At 45.2% G+C, this 16051-nt stretch overlaps 1 pseudogene across 1 annotated transcript; it reads right to left on the reverse strand.

Annotated features, from left to right (window-relative positions):
• Nucleotides 1-2800: 2800 nt before the first annotated feature.
• LOC104621984 lies at nt 2801-3473 on the reverse strand (annotated as a pseudogene). Its single transcript, XR_738047.1, has one exon. The product of XR_738047.1 is annotated as a protein Wnt-9a pseudogene (transcript).
• Between the last annotated feature and the right edge of the window lie 12578 nt (nt 3474-16051).

Genomic DNA, 16051 nt, shown 5'->3' on the forward strand with positions numbered 1-16051 from the left:
AAGTAATATATCCACATTAACATAAATACAATTTGTTTTTTGTGGGGTTTTTTTGCTTTTTTTTTTTTTAAATACTTACAGAAAGCATCCAGGCTTCAGTGCGTGAGTTATAATACACAGAAGAGATCTTTCACTCAGTAGTTCATTCACTCTTTGACTCTTTCTTCTAGTCAAGCTTTGACAGTCTGCCTTATTGCCCACCCATCTCTCTCTCCCCCCTACTGCCAAACACACCAAGATACCCCACCCCATCTGACCCAGGCATTTTCTCTGCAACGATACCGATGCCAGCACTGCCCTCTCTTCTGCATCTAGGGACTCATTCTCCTCTCACACCAGTGCAATGTGGAGTTACTCCAGCGAGGTCAACGGAGACAGAGACACCAGTGAAAAGAAGGAAAATGAGGCCCATGGTTTAAATATAACAATAATAATAATTAATAATAATAATAATAATGCACATAAATTGTGGCCCATTCTTCAATTAAGAACAATTTTTTTTTTTTTTAAAGAATGGGGCCAGAAATAGTAATTCAGATCCAAAACCCCTCATGTTTTGAGCAGGTTTGGATCCAGCCCTACTTTGGAGGGGAAGAGCTATTCTAGCACACACACAGAAACGTAACAGTGAGTTTGCACATACGTGTGAGAGAGAGAGAGAGACAGAGGGAGAAAGAGAATTTAACATAATACCACATTGAAACCATAAGAAGGTCCTTCTGAAGGGCTTTACAATAAATAAATGTTCGTTCAATATTTATATATATATTTATGTGTCAGCGTGTGTGTATATATATACACACATGCGCACACTGAATAATAGGTTTCTAGTCAGTTTATTTTTTAAACCATTAGATAAACTGCTCGTGGGTGACTTTCAAAGCAGTGCATCTCCCAGAAGCCGTGAGACCTTCCTGCAAACTTTCTGCCTTGAATGCAACCACCACGCATTTGCCGTGGTGGCAGGGACAAACACCATGTGTGGATTCCTCCTTCTCCAGCGCTACCCCAACCTTCAGAATTGTACAGCAAATAAGCAAACATCAAAAAAGAGACAGTACACTTCACTTCGCAGGGCCACAGCACTATTAAGAGTAACATCCTGCCCCTCCCTATGCCCCCACCTCAAGATTTGACACCAGTGAGCCAAGCTGGACTGCAGGTATTTGTTACCAAAGGAAAAAAAAAATCTTTTCTCCTACCAGTAGATGCACATGAACAGCTTAAGTATTAGTGGCTACTTATTTGGGGGGAAAAAAAGATAAAAATAAAAGAAAAAAAAAAAAGAAAAGAAAAAACACCTTGAAAAATAATGGTCCATCTTGGAAAACTGCTCTCTTTTTGCTTGGCTAACATCTACTACTGCTCGAAAAAACTCCAGCCAGCTTTCCTCTTCTGAGAACCAGAGGAATGGCTTATATAAAATTGGTGGAAATTGCTTCTACTGGACAATCAAAAATTGCTACCAAAAATAAAATAAAATGCCCTCTGCTCTCCAGTGTTTCCTTAGAAAGCTTTGTTGAGGCATTCGCTGGCTGCTTCCAACCCGCCGTTACATGACTGAATATTGCCACATCTCGTCCTGGATTGTAAGTATCCTCTTCAAAGGAAAAAAGAAATGCTGAAGGTTGTCATCTATTCCACAGATCCACGGCTGCAGTCAATTTCTGGCTTTTCTGACCACTTGATAGGTTGTCTCTGCGGCGAGTAGTTATTCTGAATCCAACAGTTGGTTACCATTTAGCTGTTGTATTTTTTAAATACGGTTCTTGATCTAGTGGTTAAAAAAAAAAAATCTTAAGGTCATAGGGTTTACATACAGCTTGTGTCATGTACCACTGCCACGGTTTAGAGTAAATGGAATGATGACCTAGTAAAAGTCAACTCCTCCAGAGGTCTGATCCAGTCCAAAACGGCTGCTATATAATGCAAGACAGCGCTGCATTCCAAGATGCACTCGAATTTCTTTTGTCCTACTCAGAAAAACACATCCAAATTCAGCTGGCATTAGACTAAAAAGTTCCAGTTCAGATTTTTGAAGCAGTTACCACAGGGTGAATTTCATCAACAAGAGATGGGAAGAGGAGAGAAAAATAAATCACGCACAAAGTGAAAATAAAACAAAAGTATCTAGTGGTTGCTTTTTTAAAAAAAATAAAAATTAAGACAGCGATAGTGCTAAAGAAACTGCCTTTGAAGAAATTGTTTTAAAAAAAGAACATGTGATAGGACTGAAGGGGACAGGCACATCTGGTTTTCTACTGTCTTCCCAACCTCTTTCTTGGATATATTTCTGTCTGCAACATGGTGGACCCAACGTTTTCGGAGCTGTATTTGGTGATCAAAGCATGCGGATACGGAGCTGTCGTTAAAAACATTACCCTTCCAGTGGGTCTCTTTGTCAGAGCCTTGTTTGCTCAATGTGCAGAAACTCCACTGGAGGAACCATCAGGGCTGTTCCTCCTTACCCTACACACTTCTCTCCAGTTTCAGAAGGGGAAAAATGATTTGACCGCTTCCTGTACCATCCCGTTCAAAGCAGAAGGATCTTTCTTTCTTATCTGCTTAGCTTTCTAAGCAGTTGGGTAAGCTTCAGGAATAAAGTAGCGTAGGTTATTTATGCCAAAGAGAATATATTAGTCCACGTGTTCATGGAAAATTGGTGAAATGATCAAGATGTTCCAAGGATGAATGAACCATCAAACTGCATGGATGACTAAGGTGAAGGTCAACTGGTGTCTAACCCCAGTGTGACAGGCACTTATTTCCACATGGTTGGACCTCATTAAAATGCAGTCTACATGAAAACAAAACAAAAACAAAAAAACAAAACAGCAACACAGCTGGGTCACCTGTACCCTACAAAGTGCTTATGTCTCAACATAGCTTTCAGATCCCAGAAGGTCAATCAAACCCTGTTTGTCTCCATACGTAGTTCTCATAGATCGCCATCGCCCGTCACCGAGGGTTGCCACCAAGCAGAAGACACGTCAGTCTTTGCAGGTATAAACCTCTTCTCTCTGGGTGCATTGCTTGCATTCCACATAGCAGCACCAACGCACCTGGCACTGGCACGGACGGGTGACCACCCGGCTTTGCGTATTGTGCCCTCGCCCGCAGCAGATGCTGTCACAGTTCTTGTCTTTGTAACATTTCCTTCCCGAAGTCCCAGGCGAGTATCTACTCATCATACAGAAGCTCGGCGAATCGTCAATGTAGACAAGATCCGTAGTCCTTGGGATTTGATCACTGTGACCAGTGATGGACTTCTTGGGTGGAGAGATGTCTCCTTCCCCCGTGGCCTCGTTGGTAGTGCTTCCCACTTTGAGTGATGTCTCGTACTTCTGCTTCAGCTGCTTCCCTATTTCATGGAATGGAGAGAGCTGCCTCCAGCATGTTCGGACAGTACAGGATCCAGATACACCGTGGCATTTACAGGTTGTCTCCACTCCAGCCTTGATGACCTGCAGACACACACAGCCCCAACAGAAAATCAGTTATGGGGGAAGAAATCAAGGCACAGAGCAAAAAAATAATTTGCTAGAAGACACTCCTGGAACATGAAGTCGATGACAACACAAAAACTATCCACTGGAAGAGGACAGAAAACACACACTACAGGAAATACTTGTTTCAGAAGTTTCCACAAATACGACGTTTACCTGCCAGAACATGGTTTTATTGGCTACTAGTATAGTGGACGAAGGCTATCCAGTGCTGGCACTCCTCTACGTAGGCAGAGGTCTGAAACTGTGATCAATACATATTTTAACACCTATTTATATATTTTAGTAAGAACAAGGAGCTAAGATGTAGCAAAAGTGGAAAGAGTTGGTTTAGTGGACAGAAGAGGGAGAGCACTGCTGTAACACACACGAACACACGGGTGGGCTGGCACATGCTGGAGAACATGAACACGGACAGTAGGAACCTTCTCCATACCACAACACACAGGATACCACCTGAAACTCACATAGCTCCCAGTCAGCAGTACAGGCTCGGTGGAACCATGGTTAAGCTGTGCTTTTTCCACTAGTAGCGACTAGGCATAGCGTCCCACCCAGTTCACTTTGTGACTGACGAAAAACCTTCCCGTAGCTGAATTATATATATAAGCTCTTGAGAAGAACAGCATGAATCACCAAAAACAGCAGCTCCAAAAACATCCAGGTAACTTCCACCTCTCCAACCTGTGTTCAGGATCCTATTCCGGAGCGTGGTAGCATGTTCAAAAGGACCTGCCAATTTTTTTTCTGCTAGCAATGAAGCAGCCTGCATGCGCTCTTAAAAACAAAGAGTGCCATTGCTTGCTGGCCAAGCGCATGTTTAATGAAGCATGTTTTCACGCAGGGTGAAGCCCAAGGCTGCCGTGGCCTCCTCTGTGCCCTCCCTTTCTCTGAAAAATTAGGATGTGAAGAAATGGAACACAGACCTCTGTGTGAAGGGTTCAGTAATTCCAGGTGCGTTAACGCAGCTCCCAGGATTTACTCTGCCTGTGCCACCAGCTGTGGAAGGGGAATCTGGATTCTCACACAGATGATTTCAAGGGGAAAAAGACCTGAAATCTGGGTTGATGGTACAGTGAGAAGAGCCCATCCCAGTGGATTCAGTCCTCAGCCCATCAGGCAGCAACCCCTGGGGACTCCGATGGAGCTGGTGGCTGCAGGCAGGAGTAGGGGAGCAGCCTTCAATTTTCAACCAGAGAGAGGACATGGGGCAGTCACTCTGTAGGGACACATGGGGACTTTTTCAGTTCTGGCCATAGGAACAGGCTCCATGCACTAAAGGCTACACCCCTGCCCCATCACGAGCAAACAGGAGCTGCCCCACGTCAGGATGAGGAACCTCAACTGCCTTGATGCTTCAGCAGCACCTCGGGGTGAGCAGGTCCTGAGATTTGACCAGGCCATACAGTAAGCAAGGCCACAAGTGTTTACAAAGAACCTGACCCGGGGTGGGAAAGCCACTGAGCTAAATGCTGTGTCAGGCTTCTGGTGAGGGGATAACGGGAAATGGCATCACAAAGGCATTCAGGGGCTACTGCACCCAAATGTTGTCTACACAAGCCGCCATCCAGGGAGGAACAAGCTGCAAGGTTCAAGTCCCACACTAGCGTAACTTCTATAAGGTATTGGCAGAACCTCCTATAAGGTGTTTTCAACTAGGATGGAAATGTATATTTTATTTCCTCCACAAAAAAAACAGCGCACTTATGAGCAAGGTCTTCAAACTCATGGTGTAAAAGAAAGAGAAGGCATGTAAAGCCTTGGAAACTGAAGTGGATTCTGTCCCCCCCACCTCAGGACTGTCATGTTAAACTTTGTGCCTGCTTATGCCTCTGGACTACAACTATAAACAGCAAGGCTTAGTTTCAAATCTTTTCTTAATAACTTAATTTTTTTTTTATTTTAAAATTCAAACACTTGCAGCGGGTATTGTAACGAGAAGTAAGACTCATCTCACAGATCCCTAAAGGAGGGAAATAACGTGTTCATGATAACAGAAAGCAAATGCATATGTTTGATTTATTCCCAAAGCAAAAGAAAGTCAGTCTCCACACACATAGAAAGACATCCAGATCTTGCACGGGGAGAGCTTGCATGGGAATAGCTCTCTTCAGACCACCACACAGTGTAAATACAGAAGGAAGAGCAGAGCCAGCGGAACCACGGCATTCATGTACGGGATGGAGAGAAAGGAAAGAGAAAATTATTTGCAACAGAAAAAGCAGCGTGGGAAGGAGAAGCAGTATCAGGAAGAGAAGAGAAAAAAGCAGAGTCAATGGTTGTTCATCTTGGAGAGAGTCAAAGGTGGCAACAGCCCCCCGGGTGCTGTAAAAGACCCTGTACCCATACCCTGACTGATGCTAAACAAAGAATTCCACCCTTTTCAACTCAGGTTGCAATAAAGATACTTCATGGCACAAAAGCATATCCATCTCCTTATAAATGGCACCCGAATGTTCTCCCCCACCTTCTCCAGAGATAGATTTGTGCCTGGACTCCCCCGTGGGTGACATGAGAGCAGACACCTTATTTGGACAGTCACAGATAACCTGCGTTTTGTCCACGGATTATAAACAGGTATTTATAGTTCTAGGTCTCCCTCCCTGCCCCTTCCCCAAAAATAGGATACATTTTGACTTGAAATGGGTAAGGTATAACCACCCCCTAAAATAGCAAGTTAGAACAGAGTTTGTTTCATAGAGCTGCCGCCTGTCAAGGTAGTGCCCTTCCTTTGGGCACCTACGGTATCTAAAAAAGAAACAACAAAAAAAATATCTCCCCCCTCTGCCCATCATGGCATCTGCCCACATTATGGCCTCATGACAGCAGAGGACTGGCTCCAGTCCATTTCCTGACCATCCGGTTATTAATTATTTGGCTGCACGAGCCCTGCTGAGCACCATGTGCAAATGTGCAATAGGTCATGGACTCAGAATTGGGGTCTGGCCCAATCCTGATATTACAGAGACATTTTTAGAAAGACACTATGCATAATACGGCCTTCAGCAAAGCCTGGCCAACGGTCACACTTCATTCCTGCGACAGCCAAGACCTTTTCAAATGCAATCCAATAATACACAGTAGCGTTCAAACAAGTGACGGGTTACAGAGAGAGATGTGTTACTGCTTATAGTGCTCAGCTGGGCCGGCTTGGTTAGGGGCCGTCACGCTTTGCGTGCCAAAGTGTCTAGCCAACTCTGCAAGAAATCCCACAACGTTAGACAAGAGCGTACAGAACACGTTTCAACACCGAGAAAAAAAAAAAAAAAATACCCTCGCCCATACTGTCCCTTATGTAAAGTCACATTTCACTCGTTGTCCAGAAGCGAGAGCTGAGTTCATGTGAAACAAAGCTCCTACACCTGATTTCACACCAAGACCATCAGCAAACTGGGAAAAAATTGCTGAGATACTTGCAGAGGGGCTGCACACTGCAGTCATTCACCGCTTCAGGTTTTTCTCAACCCTCCCACCTCCCTCAACCCATTTGCATCTGCTCCACCTGCGAAAGGAGACAGCCACCATCGTACAGGAGATAGGAAAGCAAGAAACCAACAGGAATTGCCTCAGCTGGTAGACATGCTCCCGTGTACAGGCTTGGCTGGATTTAGAGCTGGTTGAACAAGGCATGGCCAGGAAGGGAGCCCGGACACTGGGCTGTTCCTGTCAGGAGCCACCTCTCCAGAGCTCAGTGGGAGAGCTGACATTGCAGGTGCAGAATATCCAAGGCATCCACGTGGGGCTGGTAGATATAGCACAACACGTGTTGGAAATCCAGATCCTGATGGCTTGGCAGCTAGCAGATAGCAGCAGACCTTCAGTCAGGAACAGGCATGTAGGCTTAGGCACTTGAATCACACCACCCAGCCAGGGCTGACCTCACCGAGGCAGACGTTTGAGTTTAATTGCCTATGTTTGAGAACCACCTCTAAACTTCCACTTGACTCAGTGGAGCCAAAGCAGGCAGAGGATCCTGCAGTGATGCAGACACATGCACATGCTCCACTGAACAGCTGTCCAGGCTCCACCGACTGTGCTGACCACATCTCTACTCACTACCAGGAGCCTCAGGACTCAGCTCACATGGAGGCACCTCAATTTAGGTATCTTAACGTGTGAGCAGTATCCCGCCCTCTGAGACAAACTCACATGTCTAAATATCAGCACCTAGCATTAACTGAGGTTCTGTAAAGCATTGCTCTTCACCACCAGCTGTCCCTCCAGGAGCATAAAGGTCTCTCTCAAAGGCTACTAATGCATATATTTAGGTAGATGAATCGTACTCTCCTTGTCTGGGCTTAAACAGTGATGAACAAAGCCCCTAATGAATCCCAGCCTGGTTTTTTCCTGACCCACTTCCAGCTCCTTGTTAAGCAGTGGCTGGGACAGCTTAAACGTCGTGCACCGGTGGACCAAAGCATAAAAGGTTTCTATTGTCCCTGTTCTCATGAATGCACAGTTCATGAAATCCAGCATGTGGATTTTCATACGGCCACTGTGCAAGTGGGGTGCATCCCAACCACCCCATAAACTTTTTCCTTGAAGGACCAGGAAGGGCTCGAGAATATTACAAGGCAGCTATAATGAAAACCCTAGAAAAACTTCTTCCCCAGCCAGCCTCCCCTGCTGCTGTCGGTCACGATGCAGCTACTCGAGGCGACGTGTGATGGAGAACTGCTGCCTACGGGCCCCTAACCACCCACGAGCCAAAATGAATCTTGGCAAAGCCCTTCTGTTTCCTGTCTCGCTCCCCAGCTTCCACAAAGACCTTCCTCCTCTTGTTGCAGACTCCTGTCAGAGACCCTTAAATCCACCTCATTCCTCCAGGAAGCAGAGCAAGACTTATCCAAGTCAGCAGGTTGCTTGGAGCAGCGTTGGAGAAACTTTTCCTGGCCGGGCCTGGGACAAATGGGCAAATGTCTAGGCTCATGCTTCCAAAGCTGGAAGGGACTTCCAGGATAGAATAACTTAGCTTTTATTACCAAAAAAGTCTAGGGTATTCAAGGCAGACAGACTTTAACACAAGCTTATCATTTCAGGAGCCATAGGTAGCAGACCAGAGTTCAGAGCCTGATCTGCCTCCATCCTACAGAGACTTGAGCCTCTCTCGAACACACATGGCATCACCGCTTATTTAATAATTGTATTCCGTCTACACCAAGGTAAGGGGCTATAGAATAACTTAGCTTTTATTACCAAAAAAGTCTAGGGTATACAAGGCAGACAGACTTTAACAAGCTTATCATTTCAGGAGCCATAGGTAGCAGACCAGAGTTCAGAGCCTGATCTGCCTCCATCCTACAGAGACTTGAGCCTCTCTCGAACACACATGGCATCACCGCTTATTTAATAATTGTATTCCGTCTACACCAAGGTAAGGGGCTGCATGGATGCTTCTATCCTGTCACAGATGCGAAGCAAAACGTACAAGCTTAAATCCAAAGGACAAAACATTTAATGCTCCCTGTGGCCTAAACACCATCGCTACCACACATCAGCAGAGTTGTAGTAACTCAGGAGTAACAAAACTAGCGTGCGTTTGAATCCTTACTGTGTTACATGCCATAGAGAGTTTCTACCATAAAAGCAAAGTTGAACAAAGATAACTAATGTGTCAGGGACAGCATCCCACATCGAAATTATGTCCTCCCACTCTCCTCCGAACAACCACCTGGTCTGGTAGTCTCACAAATCGGAGAGCAGTTTGGAAGGAGAATAAAGCTCTTTGAGAAAATTAGTTCTTTTGACTTAGGAACGCAAACTCCCGTTGATCTTTTCATGAGAATACCAAATACTGACAAAGGCACAATGAGGAAAACAATGATGATAGAGCAAGACTAAGTTGTCTCTATTGGTGCTCGCTGCTAAGAGGAAATTAGATAGCACTGCAGGACCGCCTGCCCAAACGGCTTTACGAGAGCCATAGGGAAAAGGGATCACAGCAGAGCATTGCTATGCAACATGTAATCCTTCCTCACAACAATGGTTTGCTACGAAGCTCAGACTAAGTGCCCCCGTAATGATCAGTCTCAGACATGCTGCAACACACAATTTCTCAGTGTTTTAGCTGAAACACTGAGGACAGATTCCCATTCATTCCCAGCTGGGTCACGGGGCTCTGGCAGTGGTTTTTCAGACAACTCTTGTCTGGGCAGCAGCAGTCCGAAGCGGACGCTCCGCCGTGGGAATTCCTCGGTTATAGCTCCGCTGTCGTCATGGCTGGTCTGCAGCTCCAAGGCTTCAAACCATTCGCTATGGTTTGGGGGAGAGGAGGGAGCAGATGAACCTCCTTAGAGTTAAGCTCATCCAGGAAAAAGCCTGCCCTCACTTAGTCTTACTTCAGAAAGGGCTTCGGGATGCTTCTATACAAATCAAATCTCTTCCATCCTCTATATACGTATCCTCCTTCAATTTAAATTATTCTCTCAGCTCAAGTATTGACATTTGTTTGGACAGTAGCCACAGTTCCCTTCCATTTCTTCACAGGACCCAAACAACTAGAAGACAAGACTTGTCCAGTGACACTGGTCATTGCCATTGGTTGAATTATAAAACTTTCACAGACTGTTACAAGTTTTCTTTTCCTTTTTTTTTTTTTTTACTTTCCCTTCCTTTTTTTCCTATCTTCTTAAAAGCCTTTCTTCTGAACCTGTTCCCAAACTGTTTTTTTAGAACAGTTTTCCCTTTCCACTACCCTTCTTTCTCTAAAAATACAGTCATATTTTAGTGAAATATTTATTAAAATACAAACACTTAAATAACCCTACTTCAAATTGAGACATTTAAAAGTAATTTTTTCCCCCCTTTAGTATTTTTAATGTGTTTCACATGCTAAGAAAGCTCTACATAAACGCCTAACTGCAATTACTTATGGGATACAGCAATCAATTTTTTTCTAGTGTTGATTTCCAGGCCTTAGAAAGACTTTGGCTTCCCCAACATTAGCCTGAAAGGAAAGGAAGATCCAGAGAGCATGCTTATGCATTCCTACCTGTCATAACCTGGAGCTAGGTATAGTTATGGGGAAGAATTATATATTATTAATACAGATATTAATACTAGTGGTGGCCCTGAAAACTGATCTGTACATACAAAACCAAGAACTAGTCTCAGAGAGGTGGCTACTTGCTAGGTTTGATTTTTACCTCGGTAGAAGTGTGAGGCTAGATCTCATGCTGCAAATCCATCCCCCCTAAAGAAACTACTAAAAGGATGCATCTTGACTTTTTTTTTTCCCATGTGTCAACTGTATGGGTAAGCTCATATGGGTTTGTCTCATCAAAAAGAGCAATTATTACACTTCTTGAGGGTGCAGAAAAACAGAGGGATTAGCATTTAGGCTTTCCTGTTCGACAAACTCTGGAGTCGGACTGGAATCACGTTTGCTAGTAGGAACCGCATGAGACGGGATGGGCAGTGCTTGTAAACACTGTCTCTGCAACAAGAAACCAGGGTGCAAGTCTCTGCTTCGCTACGCCTGTGTGTGACCTTTAGTAAGTCACTTAATCTTTCTGGGTCTCAGTTTCCCCCCTGTAAAATGGGGATACAGAAATGAAGAGGGTGGTATGCTCTGATAACATGTTATGTGATAGCTTGTGAAGTTCCTCAGACAGATGATAGCTGGGCAAACATCTTCCTGATATGGAGAGTCCGTCTCCAGCGCAGGAGGCACGCTCAGCCCTTGAGATAGATCCCTGCCAGCACAGCCCAAGGGGAAAAGCCATTCTTCGCATGGACTTCCAAAACAAGCAAGTCAACAGCAAGGGAAAGTCCACGCATCCCCCACTTATCCTCTCCAGAGCATCCCGTATGGTTTCAGAGATGCAGGCAATAACACGTCTCAGGATGGGTCAAGGATCCTTCAGAAATATGCACGTAGTCTGCACAGACCAAAACGTTTGGGTTGATACTGTGCAAAAACAAGTAAGGAAGCCTCATGAAGAGAACCAGTTTCACAGGGGGATATTGCCTGAAGAGATCTTTTGACAGGGAGGAATTTTCTTCTCCATTTCTGCCCTCCCATAGTTTTGCACTAAACGCTCTTTGGCTCTCAGGGAAACTGGCTATACCCTGGATTTCAGAGTCCTGAAGGCAGAGGCTTGCTTGTGCCCCTCCTTCTGGAAGGATAAAGGGAAAAGGGAATGAGAACATGACAATTTTTTTTTTTCTTTGGTAACAGCAGCCCCCTTTAATAGTGCCCCTTGGATCTGTACGACATGCTTGACCAGACATACCTCTGGAAGAGGTCAGCACTCCTGGGATTAAGAAACTTAGCAACGCTCCAGAGAGGGAGTTGGAAAGTCATGTTTAATGATACTTTGCTGAGAAACTGGGCAAATTTAATTAAAACATCACTTACTCAAGCCCAGTGGAACTAATTGAGTGCTCTAATATTCCGAGTTTTCATTAATGGCTTACAAAAGAGGGCTGCACTTGTGTGTACAAGGGGGAAAAAAAAGGGGGAGGATATAGAGGAGAGAGCTTTAGCAAGGCTGCCTGCGCTGCATTTAATGGAACCATGAAACTTCATTGCTGGCAACCGAGGTTTAATACAGTTGACTTCTCTCACCACCACCGCCCCCCATCCCCTTGACACACACACACATCTCCCCCCAACACACACCCTTCTCCACCCAAGACCCCTCTGAAAGAATAGCTGAATGGGAGTAGATTTGGCAAAGGAAGGGAAATTGCTTTTTTAATAAGTGGTCTATTCAGAGCTCCTACTTTTCAATAAAGAGAAGGCTGGAGAAGTCCTGGTCTAATTACCTCATCCTCACACTAGACAAGCTCGCCCTTTCATTAGCGATTGAGGTCATATCATATAACTTTGTGAGCCATCACGGGCACAACATGTTCAGTGATTATTTCACTGGTGGTGGCAAAGTTACAGTCAGCCCATCAAGGTTGTAGAAAACAGAAGTAAAATAATAATTAAATGAGAACGTCTACCAAGAGACACTAAAACTAGGCGGGATAGGATAATGTCACCCTCGCAGAAGCACACAGACTGTTGCTAGTGTGACACCATGGAGAAACTGCCATGTTGACAAGAAGGGTACAACATTTGTTGCCAAATCAGACAATTAAGCACAGGTCCTTTTTTTGCTGGGTCTCAGGGGACTATTTATACATTTTGTCATGGTTGGGAGTAATTGGATGAGAAGGATTATATGTTGCTAAGAATCAGTGAGAGACCACCAAGCTTGTACTACATCTTTAACAGATATTCCTCCATTCCCTCAGCGAACACACACGTGCACCTCCATACATACACTGTAAGTACACCAAGGCAGCAGCAAGCTCCCGTAGCAAAACAAAGCACTGGACAAGAAAGTCTCCTTGTCCATTCCCAGCCCAGTCCAAAGCAGTCTGTAATGCAGCAAAGGTTTTCAGTTCATGCATGTATGGCTTCACTAACAGACGTAAAATCCGTAGTTTGGTTAGAGGAAAGACACGGCGGGTGCCGAGCAGGAATTCAGGAGAACCAGCTTCAGTCTCCTGCTGCACCATCGGCTTGCTGCATAAGCTGGGGAAAGGCGTTCAGTTTGCATCTCAGCTCCTGCTCAAAGTGGCCATAATCGTATTTTTGAAACTCACAGGGACATTTAACAGATCAGAGGCCCTAAGAGCATCTTATTTGTATAACGAGCACTCCGATTCAAAATTGTTCCACTCCAAACTGGCACAAATCAAGGCTATCTGCACTCCTTCTATATTGCCTTTGATTCACATCAAATACATATGAATTATTGCCCAAATAACCAAACTACGTTAGTTCAAAGAGGTTTCAGGCTGTCATAGCCACTAGGTTAGCATCTCTTGCTACTCAATATTTGGAAAGCCTATCAGGCAGCAGATAATGGGCAACTTCTTTGGAGAAAGACAAGTAGATGAAATGTGCCAAATTTCATATTTAACCCACTGCCTTCATCAAGGAAAATACCAATAAATTCAGCAAGGGAACCTAATATTGCCTGCTAAGCAACTCTCATCCTCCACCAATGCTGCACTGGCAGTGGGACCAGGAGGAAAGAAACAGATTGAACCTGATATTAATCTACACCCAAGTGTAAGTAATATCAGAGACAATCCATCCACCACACCAAGAAGGTCTATGCTCAGGCTTCAAATAATTTTTGATATTTGAAATCTCAAGCAAGGGTTGCAAGTTGACCTTGCAATTACAAAGCCATCCTGGGTCCTCATCTCTGCTTCAGAACATCTCTGATCATCTTCTTAATGACATCATATTGTACCAATGGTTAAGGTCCACGCATCCTGCCAATATAGATGTATGTTCTCCTGATCTTGAGTCACCACCCTCCTAAAAGCTTCCTTCTCAATACATACTTCGCGGTGCTGTTGTGAATCTGGTGGGCTGCTTGGCTTGCCTTTCAACCAGACTAAGGCACAATTATTCTAGGAGCATAAACAGAGAAATGTTAACCGCTGCTGCAAATAGGCAAGGAAAGCTGTCAGACAGCAATACCGACTCAACAGACATGGCGTGGGTGGACAAAAATAGGAACACCAGATCACTGACCTACAGCAAAGGTCTTTGACTTGGATTGCCATGAGGGCTCTCAGCGTCTGGACAACCGTCACAACTGTTACTCAGCTGTTTAGCTGCAGATAATTACACTAGTGCTTAGAAACCACTGCCAATGACCAGGACCTGACTATGCCAAGTAAAGTGGAGGCAGAGGATGCAAGAGAGTCCCTCACATCTCCCCTTCTCCTGGGACTAACTCACAGTGGGATCAGGACAAGAAAGGGCAGGCAGAAAGGGGAGATTCACTCCCTCCAGCTCATCCTTGAAGTTCATTTAGCTCAAAGACACATAGACAGTGTAGAGCAGAGAAGATAAGTAAGGACACCTAACCTAAATCCAAGACTGGGTCTCAGCCATGTGGGCATCCTGCTTGGAGCTTCTGGTGTGGAGAGAACTGAGAATTAGGTCAAATCTCTTGGGCAAATTTTTTAGCCCCACCACTGCAAGAGGCGAGATATTCATGGACTTATAAGAACGTATCAATGGCACCTAAATCCGCAGCCTTACCTGTTTTGATGAGACTGTATTACATGACTCTGAAAAGGGATGAGAGTTGGGACACCTTACAGCAATCTCCAGCATGAAATCAGAGCCTCCATGGACCACCTTCTCCATTTTCAGTCCTATTTGCTACACAGCCAACTCCAATGAGTTGGGACAAGCCCTCAGGAACAACCGACCACAAGGATTAAAACAAATTTCATCACCCCACAAAGCCAATTTCACACACCAGAGAGCTGCAGAGGCACTGAGCCTTTTAATCCAGAGGCAGAAAAGCTGTCAGCCAAAGCCAGACACCAGCTAAATCCAGGATATATCTAATCCTGATCTCAACACTGTCTAGGAGCATCTGGTGGTGGAGAGAGGGGGAGACTTTTTGCTGGCCAGCACTCGCTGGTGGCATTCTCCGATACCCCAACTCTGTCGCGAGGAATGACATTTTATGCATACACACAGGAACAACTGAGCTGGGGTGGCGATTCCTAGAATGCACAACTGACTGGGCTGCATTTGCCTGGGAAACTGGAGACCCAGGTCCCCCATCCCAGCCCCAACCCTCCATCCAATCACACGGACAATAACAAGGCTCGAAGGCTATTTATAGCCTTACAGTATGTCCCCCTTCGAGGTTGGCGCAATGAAACACTGATCCTAGGCACCTGTGCTGGCCAATCTGACGGATTTTTGTGTTCAAGTAACTCCAGGCTAGGTACAGCCAAGCAGATTATGGGAGAAGGTGGAAAGCCCCTTCCTTCCCCCTCTCGTGCTGGGATGACCCAGCAATTGCAGACATTTTGTCCTTTACTTCAGTCCCACAGGGAGGCCCTCAGGCAGGAGGGTAAAGGCTCATGGAAGGAACATGGGGGTAAAGAGCACAAAGTCCTCCAGCAGAGAGGGTAAGGAGGGGGGGGGGAAGAAAAAAGGGACTATACACCCAAGCACCATCAGCTGCAAACCCAGAAGCTCTAGGCAGAGTGGAAGACTGACAGAAAATAGTCTGAGGTCAGTCAGAGAGGAATATCTCCACCTTGGTTCCCATCAACTGTCAGGCCAGTTTTGGAGAAACCTGGCTATAGAGATGCTACACTGTCCACACTCTACTGAACTACTGCAAGAAAAGAGTCCCTCAACCTGTCTTGCAGCAGCATAAACCCCTTCCTTCTCGCACTACCTCATGGGAACCTGACGAACCCATCCTTCCATCCCTTTGCTGTGTAAGACCCTCTCCTCCCTCCCTGTGGAAAGACAGCAATCTTTGTCCCCACCTCACGTTTTCTCGACCTGGAGAGTCCTGTTTCTTTCCCTCTGTTTTCCCTCCAATGGTTTTGCACAACTTTTGAAGCACAGTGACAAAACCAGGGCATAGTCCCATAACTGAGACCTACAGAATCATAGAATAGAATCATTTTAAGTTGGAAAAGACCTTTAAAATCATCAAGTCCAACCGTTACACTAACTCTGCCAAGTCTACTACTAAACCACATCCCTA

This window comes from Phaethon lepturus, unplaced genomic scaffold, assembly GCF_000687285.1.
Source record: "Phaethon lepturus isolate BGI_N335 unplaced genomic scaffold, ASM68728v1 scaffold13846, whole genome shotgun sequence".
Lineage (NCBI taxonomy): Eukaryota > Metazoa > Chordata > Aves > Phaethontiformes > Phaethontidae > Phaethon > Phaethon lepturus.